This window comes from Miniopterus schreibersii (assembly GCF_964146895.1).
Source record: "Miniopterus schreibersii genome assembly, chromosome: 3".
NCBI classification, from domain to species: Eukaryota; Metazoa; Chordata; class Mammalia; order Chiroptera; family Miniopteridae; genus Miniopterus; species Miniopterus schreibersii.
This window is the reverse complement of record NC_138103.1, coordinates 54,892,084-54,907,560: the sequence shown is the minus strand read 5'-3', so window position 1 is coordinate 54,907,560 and position 15,477 is coordinate 54,892,084. Positions and strand designations below refer to the sequence as shown.

General features: G+C 34.1%; 1 long non-coding RNA gene across 11 annotated transcripts in view; it reads right to left on the bottom strand.

Moving 5' to 3' along the window:
* LOC308555171 overlaps positions 1-15,477 on the bottom strand; it is a 110,009-nt gene that overhangs the window by 27,274 nt on the left and 67,258 nt on the right. For 2 of the 11 annotated variants that reach the window (XR_013998498.1, XR_013998499.1), the window contains exons 7-8: positions 2,658-2,781; positions 1,484-1,618 (exon numbers count right to left, since the gene is read on the bottom strand). The exons of 6 other annotated variants lie outside the window; for them this stretch is intronic. This is a non-coding gene — a long non-coding RNA (uncharacterized lncRNA). The remainder of the gene's footprint in view (positions 1-1,483; positions 1,619-2,657; positions 2,782-15,477) is intronic. 3 more of the 11 variants (XR_013998500.1, XR_013998502.1, XR_013998503.1) reach the window with 2 other exon arrangements.

Here is a 15,477-nt window from a genome sequence, read left to right as displayed (position 1 = left end):
TCAGTATCTACCCACTTTTGCCACCTCTTTTCCTCCATCTGTTTTGCTTCCTCTGCCCTAAATTTATTTTTCACTTGTATATTGCCCTCAAGGAGTTGTTTCCCCCTGTGAATCAGCATGATCACATGATCAGTAGAAGAAAGGCTCTCTAATGAGAAACTGTTAGGAGTAAATTGGACATTCTGCCCTGGCTGGGTGGCTCTGGTGGTTGGAGTGTCATCCGTACACCAAAAGGTTACAGGTTCAATTCCCTGTCGGGGCACATACCTAGGTCTGAGGTTCATTCCCCCGTTCGGCATGTACAGGAGGCAACTGATCAATGTTTCTCTCTCACATCCATGTTTCTCTCTCTTTCTCCCTTCCTCTCTCTCCAAAATCAATTTTTAAAAATCCTCAGGTGAGCATTAAAAGAACAAAAAGAAGAGTATATTTGACATTCCTTTAAATGCCAAGTATAATACCAACATCATCATCTCAGTATCAAGTACTGGTCATGAAGGCCACAGAATGAAGCAGAAACTCAGGCAGCCACTGCCTTTCACCTGGGACACTAAGAGTTCTGAATGCTGAGTCTGATGCCGACCTGCCCCATACAGTTATTGCCATATTATTGACTGCATTCCCTATGCTATACTTTACATCCCCAAGACTATTTTATAACTACCATGTGATACTTCCTAATCCCTTCACCCTTTCAACCACAATGCTGTACACCTGAAATTAGTATAAAATAATATTGAATGTCAACTGTAATTGAAAATTTAAAGAAAAAAAGGAATTCTGAATGCTCTGGGATTTCATCTGCTTAATTTTCTTCTCAACCTTCTCCAGAATATATCTTTAAAATATAATCAACATCTATCTTTTTTTTTTAGTTTTACTGAAGTATTAATTTGCATATTTTAAAATAACACATACTTAATGTATATATTTTGATGAGTTTGAACAGATTCATATTCCCATGATACTATCACCACAATCAAGCTACTTCAGTATACATCTATTATCTCCAAAAATTTCCTTATGTTCTTTTGTTTTTGTTTTTGTTCTGCGGTAAGAACACTTAGCATGAGATCTACCCTCTTAACATGTTGTGTGCATAATAATGTATTGTTAACTATAGTTACTACGTTGTACAACAGACATTTTTTACTTCTATCTTACATTCTATTAAAAAAACCATGCCACATCCACTAACATATATTTGCCAAAATCTTAAACCTGGCATTACCCTTTTTAAATTAAGTTGATGCTGGTGCTTACTCAAGTCAAAATAAATGAAAACTGGCAAGCAGTCCCATCAGGCTTATAAATGATTGTTTGCATATATATATGCCTCTCCTCACCCCTCACCAAATTACACTGGACTTGGTGTTTAATTGGGCTCTTTGAAGAGTAATTCCTAATACATTAGCCGCAGCCAACATAATAATATCTATTAATTTCAATCAACTACCTCCCAAAATTCAGAAGGTCAACTTACTCATTTTGAAATCCTTCTATAGGAGGTTACAGTAGAAGATGATCTCTGTAATTCAAAATGAATCTTGAGAAAGTAAATTGTAAATCAAAATTTTATGAGAAATTCATAGTAAAGTTCATGTTTTTCCCATTAATCCTAGAGACAAAGGAAAATCAAGACAAAAAGAAATGAGTTTAATTTTTTAAATATCAGGCATATTTACAAGTGCTAAGGCATTAAGATTTATAAACTAGATGATGACCTGCTTAAAGATAATCAATATATTTAACAACAAACAAGATACCTGGTCTTAAAAGATTTATTCCATTATTTTGGTAAGTATGCTTAAATTAATTCCAATTATAACCATAAGCTCAAGACTTAAGAGAAAATAAGTTCACTCTACAAATTAAATATGAAAAGCCAAGAGTACTAATCTTCTCTATGTCTTTCCCTGTTTCATCTTTCCAATTCCCCACCCCCACTCTCCCTGTCTCTACCATCATACATTCAAGTCTAGAGTACTATGAAGACTGATAGGATTAGTGTAAAATATGTATAACTAGCAGTATAACTTTATCATTTGTTTTTCTTAGTTCCAAGACTGAAAGATGCTAATACCAATGCAAAAGAGTGATTGTTTACAGATTGTTTACATGTGTGTGTGTGTGTGTGTGTGTGTGTGTTTTTCCCCACCCCTCACCAAGCTGTACCTCTGCTGACATATATTCAATATAAAATGGGAAAGTACAGAATGTAACAACTGTTTGTACTCATCTGTATTATTTCCACAACATAATTACTAATAGTGAAGGGATAGGTCCAAATTTAAGTTAGCAGCCTAATCTGGCTTAAAACAAAATACATCTTCCTAAAGTATTCACATTATAAAATACCTTATAACCATAAAAGGTAAGTATTTAAAGGACAAAAATCTAGAATAATACTAATAGCAGCAAAATATTCTGCTTTTCATTTTCACTAACTCGGTGTTAACTTAATGAAATCTGACATTGCTATCAGCATAGTACAATAAACATGAAAAGGTGCCCAATGTGCAAAGAAAATATGAAAATTCCTAACGACAACAGCAAAAACAAAAATTATGTTTTCTCTTTTCCTTTTACATGCCCTCTGTGATAGCTTGAGGACATATGACCTTGTTATCTACATACTATAATAAAAATTAAATTACCAGTGTGCCTAGATGGAGACTTCAAAAATAACTAAGGAAAATTATATTTCTCTGTACCCGTAAAAGATTCATCATACAGGACCCAGTTCTCATTTCCTTATGTTCGAGTCTGTTCTAAATGCAGCTAAACAAACAAACAAAAAATATAAGTAACTCTCAGAAGTAGCATACATAGATATTATATCTTTATTGAAATCTCAAACCTTACATTATATAAAGATTTAAATCACTTTTAAAACAGAATTTATTAAAACTTTAAGCTCATATTGTGTTTATCTTTTTTGTAAATGGATATATTCCTAATAACATGGCTGTATCTTATGTTACTCATATAAATAAAAGCATATAGTCATTTTAGGGATTAATAGAAAAGCACATCTGCATGGAACATTTCCCTCATTAGATATTATCATGTTAGCATATTTTTCCTATTTCTGATTTTACTACAAAATAAAATGAGCTGATTTTCACCGCTAAGTTTCTCTATAATGTATATTGCAAATAATGCAAATACTTTAATTGTACATTAGAAGAATCTCATGTTCCTATAAAAAATCACTATAGAAATTAGCCCAGAAGAGACCTTACCACACAAACAAAAATCAAGATAAGACTATACCAGATTGGCAAACCAGTTACCACTTACACAAAATATTACCTTGAACATTACTTTTCAATTAAAAGCTATCTTTTTAAAAATCTCAGGCAATTTCAGGTGAGTCATTAGACTGTTGGCACTTCCTAAATTAGTGCCAAACTGAATCAGTTAAAAAATAATCAATTAGCCAAGAAGGTGAAGGGACAGAAAAAAAATATTCCCTGCAAATGGAAATGAAAAAAGGGTTGGGGTAGCAATACTTATATCTGACAAAATAGACTTCAAAACAAAGGCCATAACATGAGACAAAGAAGGACACTACATAATACTAAAGGGATCGATCCAACAAGAGGATATAGCCCTGGTAAATACATATGCACCCAATACAGGAGCACCTAAATATATTTTAAAAACTCTTGGTGGGCTTTAAGGGAGAGATCAACAGCAATATAGAGTTATAATAGGGGACTTTACCACCCCACTGACATCACTGAATAGATCTTCCAGACAAAGAATGAACAAGGAAACGGGGACCTTAAACAACACACTAGATCAGATGGATCTTATTGATATTTGCAGAACATTTCATCCCAAAGCAGCAGAATATACATTCTTCTCAAGAGCACATGGAACATTCTCAAAGATACACCACAGGTTAGGACACAAAATAAGTCTTAACAACTTCAAGGAGATTGAAATCATATCAAGCATCTTCTTGGATCACAATGGCATCAGCAATCTAGAAATCAACTACAATTAAAAAAGAAATCAACTACAACTTAAAAACTCAAACATTGCAACACATGGAGGCTAAATAGCATGTTATTAAGCAATGAATGGATTACAAGTGAGATCAAGGAAGAAATAAAAAATTGCCTGGAAACAAATGAAAATGAGCATACAAAAACCCCAAATCTATGGGACACAGCAAAAGCAGTCATGAGAGGGAAGTTCATAGCACTACAGGCCTAATTCAAGAAGCAAGAAAAATCTAAAACAAACAACCTAACCCTGCACCTAAAAGAACTAGAGAAAAAACAACAAAGAGGAGCAAGGTGGGGGAAATGGGGGACACCTGTAATAGTGTCAACAATAAAAACAAAAATAAATTTTAAAAATAATAATTTAAAAAATTAAAAAGAATCAATTAGCCAAAGACTATACACTAATTAACTGACTTACCGAACTAGCCAAACTCTATATTCAAAAATTCAATCTTTTGTCAGAAATACACGTTTTGGGCTAGTGAAAATTTTCTGAAAAATAATTTTAGGTATACAATTCAAATGTTAATGTTCATTCTCTTTGACGAATGATTCTTCTCCTAAGAATCATCCTAAGGAAATAATCTGAAATGCAAATAAAGTTTTTATATATAAAGATATGTATTCCAATGTTACTTATTGGGGCAGAAAAAATGCAAACCTCAAAAAAAGCTTAGTTTAAAAATTGAGCTATGAAGCCATTTAAACCACAACTATAAATAAAATGTAATGGCTGAGTAAAATTCTCAACACATATATATATAAAATATGCCAAAATATTTATAGTGATTTCTTTTGGTTGACATAATTGTGTTATTTTTATATATCTTTTTCTCATTTTAGAAGCTAATATTGCTATTCAGGAATACAGGATGGGGCAAAAGTAGGTCTACAGTTGTTCACATGGAAAATAATAAAATAATTAATTAATTACATACAAGAATACACTCTGTGTTTCATGTACTCATAACTGTAAACCTACTTTTGCCCCACCCTGTATTTGAATATTCTGCATTGAGTGACAGGCATAAAATATTTCATATACTCAGTTAAAAAAAAAAGATTGCTGGGACCAGCTGGCATGGCTCAGTGGTTAAGCATCAACCTATGATCCAGGAGTTCACGGTTCAATTCCTGGTCAGGGCCATAGGAAGAGCACCAGGGTTTGGTGAGGAAGCAGAAGCAGGAGTTAGGGGAGAGCTTAGTCTAGTAGTTTTTATCAGGCTGTCCTTGAGAAAAACAAGGCAGGGAAGAGGCAAAATTTTAGAACTGTCTAGTCTGAACAATTTCAGTGGGCTTTGGCCTATATGAGTGATCCCCAGTTGCCTGGTACCTGGCCCTGGGATGATTAAAGCAAAGGAATATTGCTTCCTGATGTGAATGGCCAGATGGAGCAGGTATGCTGTGGATTGGTTAATCTACGTATTAGACATGCTCGTGGCTGGGCACCTTGCCATCTCTAAGAATTAGCTAGGCCTGGGAGGGGCAGTCTCTCCACAGTCAGAAAGGTATTTTTAAGTTGTCAAAACATCACAATATACAGAAAATAAAAACATGATTAATAAAATGTATTTGCTGAATGTATAAATTACCAAAAGTACTACAATTTCTATCCAGTCCACACCTCTGTTTTGGGGAACACCTGCAAACCTTGGAGCCTCTCACTGATATCCAAAATACATCTAGTTGGTTCCCAGGAGGCAACCAATCAATGACTCTCTCATCATTAATGTTTCTATCTCTCTCTCTCCCTCTCCCTTCTTCTTGCTGAAATCAATAAAGATATATTTAAAAAAAAAAAAAGGTTGCTGGTTATAAGTTGAAAATTATAACCAGTTTGGGAGCACCAAAGACAGTCCCACAGCTCCCCTATTAATATCTATTAACTATCAAATTAGTAGATCATTCATGTTAACAATTTGTATTTCCATCTAAGGGTGAATTACTTAACAAATAGCTACATTTTTCATTAGGATCAGTGAGTACAAAACTGTCTTAAAAAAGAATAGGGGTCACTATTTAGTGAGCATGTAACAGACATGATGCTAAGCCCTTTCCATATTTCATTTAACACAACACTGTAAGGGAAGTATTATTACCCCCATTTTCAGAGGAGGGTACTAAAGCTCAGAGAAGTTAGTTAATTTATCTAAGTTCATGAAACTAGAAAATAGTGATACTGGAACCAGCTTTTCCACATGCAGAACCCCTAATGATATCAGTGAAGTAAATTAGTGATGGGATTGTTCATATTGCATAAGATAATGGTTTTGAAAATATTTCAACCATAAATAAATAATTTTGAGAAAGGCAATCACTAATTAACTGATGGTTAACAGGGTTGTCGTTTTGTATTGTTGTTGTTGTTTTTAATCCTCACCTGAGGATATGTCTCCATTGATTTTTAGAAAAATAGGAAGAGAGATTGAGAGAGAAACATCGATGTGAGAGAGAAACATTGACTGGTTGACTCCAGCACAATGCCCCAATCAGGATCGAACCCGCAGCCTTTTGGCGTACAGGAGGATGTTGCAGCCAACTCAGCCATTCAGCCAGGGCTGATGGTTAATAGTTTTTAACAGATTCCACACAGTTAAAAGAAAGACAAATAAATGTTTTAACTAATGTTCAATAGGATAATGTCTAATATTAACTGTTTCTGGAAATAACAGATGTGAATAAATACTTGTGGTATTGAACCAAACTAACCTGAGACAGCCAAAAATAAAATAAAAATAGAAACAAATAAAGAAATATCTCCCTGTCACTTCCAAAAGCTAAACACAATCTCACTTAAGATAATAAAAAATTATATTTACCAAATTATAATATTGTTAGACAACCATTGACCATTAGGTGAAAAAATTGGGGAAGAGGTGTAGTTATATATACACAGGGCAGACAGTAATCTCATCTCAGAGTGCTACATGTAGTCTCTAATAAAATCAATACTATATTGATTAAGGATCTAGAAGTGGACAACATAATTTTGCAAATGTCCATTTTAACTCTTAAAATCCAACAATTGAAAAATTTAATCTGAAAGTTACTTCCTTTTAAATGAAACATTGCAGTGATTTCTAGAATTTTCCTATTTGGATAAAACTATTTCAAATAATAACTCCTAATAATTTAATCTGTCATCAGAATTAAATGGCTATGGTTTTCATTCACAAACATATGACATGAATAATTTCTGCCTATTTTTGTCAATATATAAAACCTACACTATCTATACCATTAAGATGATTAAACCAAGTTAAGGCCCATGTGTCCTACAAATTTCCAAAGAAAAAATTTTTTTGCTAGTATATGTACCGAGGGTCAACATTTAATCAATTAAAATAGAGAAGGGAATTTAAACTGCTACAGACAATCAAGGGGTAAACTGGGACTAAAACACACACACTACAGTATGTAAGTGTGCTTAAATATATCTGTATTAAACAATGTTCTACATTACTCTTTTTTTTAAATATATCTTTATTGATTTCAGAGAGAGAAAGGGAGAGGGAGAGAGAGAGATAGAAATATCAATGATGTGAGAGTTGTCATTGATCAGCTACCTCCTGAATGCCCCCGACTGGGGATAAAGCCCTCAACCCGCACATGTGCCCCAACCGAGAATCGAACCGCGATCTCCTGGATCCTAGGCTGATGCTCAACCTCTGGGCCAAGCCAGGCCTATCTTCTTTATAAGTAATTATAAATAATATTATTTAAATAAATAAACAGAACTAAGAGATGGATCAAAATTATAATATTAATTAATATTACCTGAGATTATTAACCAAAAGAGAATTATAGATAAAAATGGAATGGATTAATAAAATCTGTTAAGTTATACTTATAAAATTAATCTCCTCTAAAGTTTCAATAATTATGTTTCAGGCAATTATATATAAAATTGTTAATCTTGTCACGTTTATAACTTGTACAAGATTTTTAAATATAGATCAAATTTTAACCAGTTTAGAGAGTAAAAAAGTTTTTTTTTTAAAAAATCACATAGTAATTTCTGAAAACGTATTAATAATTTGTCACAGTGACTCAGGTGCTAAGGTTGCTCATCTCACTCACTGTTATATTCCCAGAACCAAGCATAGTGACTAGAACACTGCAAGTAGTCAATTATATGAAACTGAGGTTACATCTTTCAGCAGTCTATGCCAAATTATTTTTTAAGAAGTTAAGATTTCCCATCCTGAACATTTTAGTACATGTATGCCTATGTGCATTTTTCTAGGAAGAGAATTAATATTTTTCATTACAGACTATAGGATACCAAAAATGTTAAAAGCTATAGACCTAAATAAACTATGGGCATGCTGAATGTAGGCTGTGTCTCTCAAGCACAGAGTAGAGAGCTAAGGCATCCCTAGAAATAGTTCAGAAGAGAAAGGTCAACTCTGGAAGAGAAACAGAGGGGTTTTTGGTTGCATTTTTTCATGTTTGTTGGTTGCCCTTGTATTTTCCTATGTTTACCAAAATTAGAAGATCACTACAATTCCTCATTTCTTTCACTGGCATAAATGCAGCCACTGATACAGTGTAGTACAGCACACTTTAGAACTTAACATTACCATTATTATTAAGTTAAATGTATCTACAACAAGTATGAGGGTACATAAAATATGTTACTAGATAATTCTCTTGGAATCCAGAGTTCAGCTTATCAAATATTATTTTTATTAATTTCTAAAATCCTTGCTTGCTATAACTTAGTAAAATAGTGGCTAAATCTCACATAATAAAGTAGGCTAGATTTCACATTAATTCTCCCTTTACGTTTCACTTAAAATCTTTTAATTTACAGCATACCTATTAGTAGGTGAACACCATATAGCCCTGCCCCACCAAGCTCACTGTATGTGCCCATCCTCATACCAACTGCAACTAAAATGATGTAATTCCATATCATTACATTAAGCAAGAGCCAAGTTTCAGATTTTACACTGTCTGATTACCAAGATCACATTAGTTCACTACTAGTGGTTTAGTCACTCTACCAACTATGGTATTAAATCTTTGGATGCAATGAAAGTTAACAATGCTATTTTTATGTTGTGCAAAAAAAAATCATTCAGTCTGTTTTCCCTTTTTGATTACAGTTCATTTAAGGAAAAAAACGTTGCTGTATGGCTTGACAATGTTTTATGTGTCTTCGGCTGATAGAACACACAAAACGTTTGAATAGGCCCATTTATTTGAGCAGACGTATTAAATAATACTTTAAATGTGAACATGCATGTCATAAATTTTGTAGTCTCTTTAAAGTAGGATAAATCTGGTATTTAAAATAGTCTTTGTTCAAAGCCATTTTTTTTCTAACAGTCATAAAGGGACTCTGATTTGTGCTGCATGAACAATGCCAGCATCATCATTTTAATGTTATCCATATGGGCTTCTAATAATAGATAAGAGTCTACATTTGTATTATATGTCTTAGAGACATTTAAAATCTAGATAAGGAAAGGCTGATTTCATTGGCCCCATAGTTAAAGGAAAGCAGACCCTAATTAAAAGAATTCTGTTCTGAATTAACTAGTTTGACATGTGCTAATTGACAGTTCCTGTGAAATGGTTCTAATTAAAGTCAATATGTCTTTTTCAATTAAAAGGAAATTAAGAATATACTAATATACATTAACAACTTAATCTGCCTTCAATATCCCATACATCAGCTGCTTTCCCCCCTAACACTATTGGAGAACCATCTGACGTGAATCATCTACTGTTTGCTTATGGTGTCTCATTATTACTTCACACGAGCATAGCAGTACATGTCCCCTTGAGGAAGAGGGTACCCTGCACATGCTTTAATTTTCAGAGCTTCTAACTCTTAAGTTCATTAAAAATAAACACACCTTTTGAATTTCAAAACTGGACATTCTTAATAAAAATCTTTGCTAACTGAAAACAAAGACAAGTGTTCTCAATTAGTTGGTCTTTTTACTATAGGCCTTAGAGGTAATTGCATTCTGCTGGAAAGGAGGCTGGACTATGTTTTCATCATTTGGCTTGACTCAAAGCAAAGCTTGATTTGAGCAACATGCAACAGAAAACATCTTTCAAATCATGTTCTGTTTCCCAAGTGAAACTTTGGGGAAATCTCAGGTGGGAATACTTTGCTTTGTATATATAACAGGAAAATAGAAAGCAAGATTGCTTAAATGCCAGCACTAACAGAAGGCCCATCATATTCATTGAAAATGTAGCATTAGAGAAGCTGTTTATAGCAACATGATTAAATATTCAAATATGCATTACCAAAGCTATGGTGTTAGCAATTTTAATGCTAGCGAAAGTAATATTAAACTCAAGCATCAATACTAATGTACATGGCATTAACATCACATGGAGAACCATGGAAAAGATTAAAACTATTTGTTTCTTCATAGATGGTTATAATTTAGACATTTTAATTATAAAATGATTTTTTAAAGAAAGTTTTTATACTATCAACATACTATAAGTAATCTTTTCATATGATATAGCTTATATTTTGATAGGAGTTCCATCACAACTGCCCTCTTTTTCCAGAATTTAAAATTCAACCATAAAATGTGGCTACTTACAGAAATAAGAAATTATTTTACTTAATTTCACCAAAACTAGCTTATTCTTGTTTAGTACAGATCAAAGAAAAAGGTAAACAGGTTACTTACATTTTTCCACTTTTATTCACTTACATTTTTAAGAGATTAAATTTGCTATCACCTGTAGCATTCTGCATATGTGTGAGGTCAACCAATCAACCTAAGATCTCTCATTGAAAGCATTTTTTCCCCAAATGTACTCTGTTGTTCTTTTCTGAGCAGTTACCAAAAACTTTAATGAAAATCATCTTAAATGGGACTCTAAAAGCAGCTGAAATCCAGTGAATTTCAAGAATGAGTAAAAGCATATTAAACCATGTTCAAAAAAGCACCTCCTTACAATTAAAAATATAATCAGGCTCAATACTCAAAATGCAGTGATGTTTATCACCATGTGGAGCCCCTAGTTTGATTTTCAATCATGGGATCTTGCTCCTCGAGCTGGCATAGACTGGAAATGCTGTAGTAACAGCGTGTACTCAACTTTTTTAAATGGGAAAGAAGCCAATGCAGCAAGTTTTCTGCCCAATTAAAGAGCATTGTCTATAGCAGGCCTACACAACATAAGGCCTGCAGACTGCACACACCATGAAGCAATTGTTCATGACCCACTCACAGATTTGAAAAGGGGAAGAAAGTAGAAAGACAGACAATATGGCACCCCTGTCAGCAATGAGAGATAAGGCTGTTCCAAAGACTCCACCTCTCAGGTCACATGTTATAATGACAATACCTCACATCTAGACTCAGGATGAAAATCAATGTGGTCTGTCAACACTTCCAACAGAGGCACTTAATGTACCAATGATGGACTAGTATAAAAACTTCCTAAAAAGTAGGAACAATATTGAACTGAAACTAAGAAAACCTTGTAGCATTCACCTGAAAGCTTATACTCTTTTAGCAGTCAATACATATTTATTGATAATCCTCATGGTTTATATTTTCAATAAGAACTTGTGTTTATCTCCTTCTCTTGCCCCTGTCATTCCATTAAAAATGGGTAAATATACAACTTTTTGTACAAACTGGAACACTTTTAATAATGAACATGGAAAGAAGAAGACAGAGGCAGTCTGTCCACCAAAACATGAGCTGGTAAGAACTGTTAGAATCAACTATTTCAGAACTCTGGAGTCTAGTTGAACATTTGTAGCATACAGGGGAGTCCTTGACACAAAAAAAAAAAGTGACTGGTAAATTTTGGTGAATTTCAACATTATGCATAGCAGCCACAATCCCCAAGCTCTACTGAAAATTAACATGGGGACAATGTCCTGATCCTGATGCAGTTTTCTGGCATCAGTGTGGACAATGGGAACCTGCTCCTCCAAAAACCAGGGTTCTGTATTTTGATCTACCTGGAAGTTTGCTAAGGGGCCAGCACAGAAGCTAGCCATTGATTCAACCCTGCAGGGTTAAAGAAGATTCACAGGCATTGTTGAAGGAAGTTAGGGTCAAAATACCTTTATTGGGTCCAGGCATTTAAGGAATCTCTGTCAAGTCACTGGCTGACCACAGAAATAACACACATAAACTTCAGTGACCACACATGACAAGGAATATAGTCTTTTCAAAAAAACACAATTTGGAAAAGTCACTAAACAAATGAACTGCAGCCTTCATCAAGTAACAATAGAAATCATTGGTGTAGAGGAGAGACTCTGATTTCCAGAATTACAATATTCAAAATGTCCAGATATCAAGAAGAAAATTACAAAGCATGCCAAAAAAAAGAGGAAAGTATGACCCATTCGCAGGAAAAAAAGAAATTGACAGGAACCATTGTGAAGAAGCTGAGACATTGAACTTAATAGACAAAGACTTTAAATTTACTATCTTAAATATGCTCTAAGAGCTGAAGAATACCATGGACAAAAAACTAAAGGAAATTAGGTAACCTATGTATTAACAAGTTAAGAATTATCAACAAAGAGACAGAAATTATTTAAAAGATTGAAGTAGAAATTACAGAGCTCAAAAGTACAATAAAAAAATTTAAAATTCACAGAAGGCATTCAGCAGCAGATATGAGCAGGGAGAAAAAAAGAATCATCAAATTTGAAAATAGGCCAGTTATAACTGCCCAGTCTGAGGAGCAGAAACAAAACAAATAAGGAAAATGAACAGGGCCTAAGAGGCCTATGGAAAACTGTCAAACATACCAACATATATATTCCAGGAGTCCCAAAAGGAGAAGAGAACAAAAAAGAGGCAAAAAAATTTTTTGAAGAAATATTGTTCAAAAACTTCCCAAATTTGATAAAATACATGAATATACACATCCACAAATCTCAACAATCTCCAAATAGAACAAACTCAAAGAAACCCACACCACAGCACATTATTACCAAACTGTTGAAAGACAGAGATTCTTGTAAGCAGCATAAGACAGCAATTCATCACACACAAGTTATCCTCAAAAAAATTAACAGCCTATCTCTCATCAGGAACTGTGGAGACCACATGACAGTACTAACATCAGAAAAAATGGATTTTACATTAAAAAATTTTGCAAGAGACAAGACATTTTATAGTGACAAAAGGATCAATTCACCAGGAAGACGTAACAATTATAAACATATACACACCAAATGACAGAGCCTTAAAATATATGAAACAAACATTGACAAAATTGAAGGGGAAAATAGTCTACAATAATAGTTCAAAACCTCAACAATCCCAAGAGTTGCAGGTTTGATTCCCAGTCAAGGGTATGTACCTGGATTGCAGGTTCTATCCCTAGCCCCAGTAGGGATACATGTGGGAGGCAACCAATTCATGTGTTTCTCTCTCTCTCCCCCTCCATCCCTTCCACTCTCTTTTAAAAGCAATGGAAAAAATATCCTTGGGTGAGGATTAACAAAGATAAAATAAATAAAAGCAGACAAAGGGGGTATTACCTTTTTAAAAAATCACCCAACAACAACAACAAAAATCAGGACCATACAGCTTTGGTGATGAATTCTATCAAAAATTAAAGAATTTACACCATTCTTTTTCAAACACTTAAAAAAAAAAAAACACCAGAAAACACAGAGGGAACACTTTTTTTTTAATAACTTCATTTTCATTGTTGACACTATTACAGATGTCCCCATTTTCTCCCCCTTTGCCCACTTCCTCCCAACCCCTGCACCCCTTCCCTCTGGCCATTATCACACTGTTGTGTATGACCATGGGTTATGCATATATGTTCTTTGGGTAATCTCTTCCAGTCCCCTCCACCCCACTCCCCTCTGAAAGCTATCAGTCTGTTCCATGTATCTATGCCTCTGTCCTATTTTGTTCATCAGTTTATTTTGTTCATCAGATTCCACTTATAAGTGAGATCACATGGTATTTGTCTTTCTATGAATGCCTTATTTTGATTAGAATAATAATCTCCAAATCCATCCATGCTGTCATAAAACTTAAGAGTTCCTTCTTTCTATGGCCAAGTAGTATTCCATTGTGTAAATGTACTATATCCTTTTTATCCATTGATAGGCACTTAGGCTGTTTCCAGAGTTGGCTATTGTAAATATGCTGCTATGAACATAGGGTTGCATACATTCTTTCTGATTGGTGTTTTGGGATTCTTGGGATATATTCCCAGAAGCGGATCGCTGGGTCAAAAGGCAGTTCCATTTTTAATTTTTTGAGGAAACTGCATGCTGTTTTCCACAGAGGCTGCACCACTCTGCATTCCCACCAACTGTGCACTAGGGTTCCCTTTTCTTCACATCCTGGCCAGCACTTGTTGTTTGATGATTTATTGATGGTAGCCAATCTGGCAGGTGTGAGAAGATATCTCATCATGGTTTTAATTTGCATCTTTCTGATGATTAGTGATGTTGAGCATTTTTTCATGTCTATTGGCCATCTGTATGTCCCCTTTGGAGAAGTGTCTATTCAGGTCCTTTGCCCATTTTTTAATTGGATTGTTTGTGTTCCTGGTGTTAGTTGTAGAAGTTCTTTATATATTTTGGAAATTAACCCTTTATCAGATTTATCATTGGCAAATATGCTCTTCCATGCAGTGGGCTCCCTTTTCATTTTGTTGATGGGTTTCTTTTGCTTTGCAGAAGCTTTTTAATTTGATGTAGTCCCATGTTTATTTTTTTCCTGTTTCTCTTGCCCTAGGAGATAGATATATCAGGAAAAATTCTGCTCTGAAAGATGTCTGAGATTTTACTGCCTATGCTTTTCTTCTAGGATTTTTATGGTTTGCAACTTACATTTAAGTCTTTTATACATTTTGAGTTTATTCTTGTGTATGGTGTAAGTCAGCGGTCTAGCTTCATTTTTTTGCATGTATCTGTCCAATTTTCCCAACATCATTTGTTGAAGAGACTATTTCTATTCTATTGTATGCTTTTGCCACCTTTGTCAAATATTAATTGACCGTAAAGATGTGAGATGATTTCTGGGCCCTCTGTTCTGTTTCATTGATCTATATGCTTGCTCTTAAGCCAGTACCAGGCTATTGTGTTTACAATGGCCTTGTAGTATAGTGTGATATCAGGTATTGTGATACTTCCAACTTTGTTCTTCTTTCTCAAGATTGCTGTGGCTATTTGGTGTCTTTTTGGTTCCATATAAATATTTGGAATATTTGTTCTAGATATGTGAAATATGCCATTGGTATTTTTAATACGAATTGAATTAAATCTATAGATTGCTTAGGGCAGAATGGACATTTTAATGATATTAGTTTTTGCAATCCATGACCATGGTATAAGCTTCCACTTGTTTGTCTCTTCTTCAATTTCTTTCTTCAATGTCCTTTAGTTTTCCAAGTATAGGTCTTTTACCTCCTTGGTTAAATTTATTCCTAGGAACATTTTTTTGTTGCTGTTGCAATAGGAAATGGATTG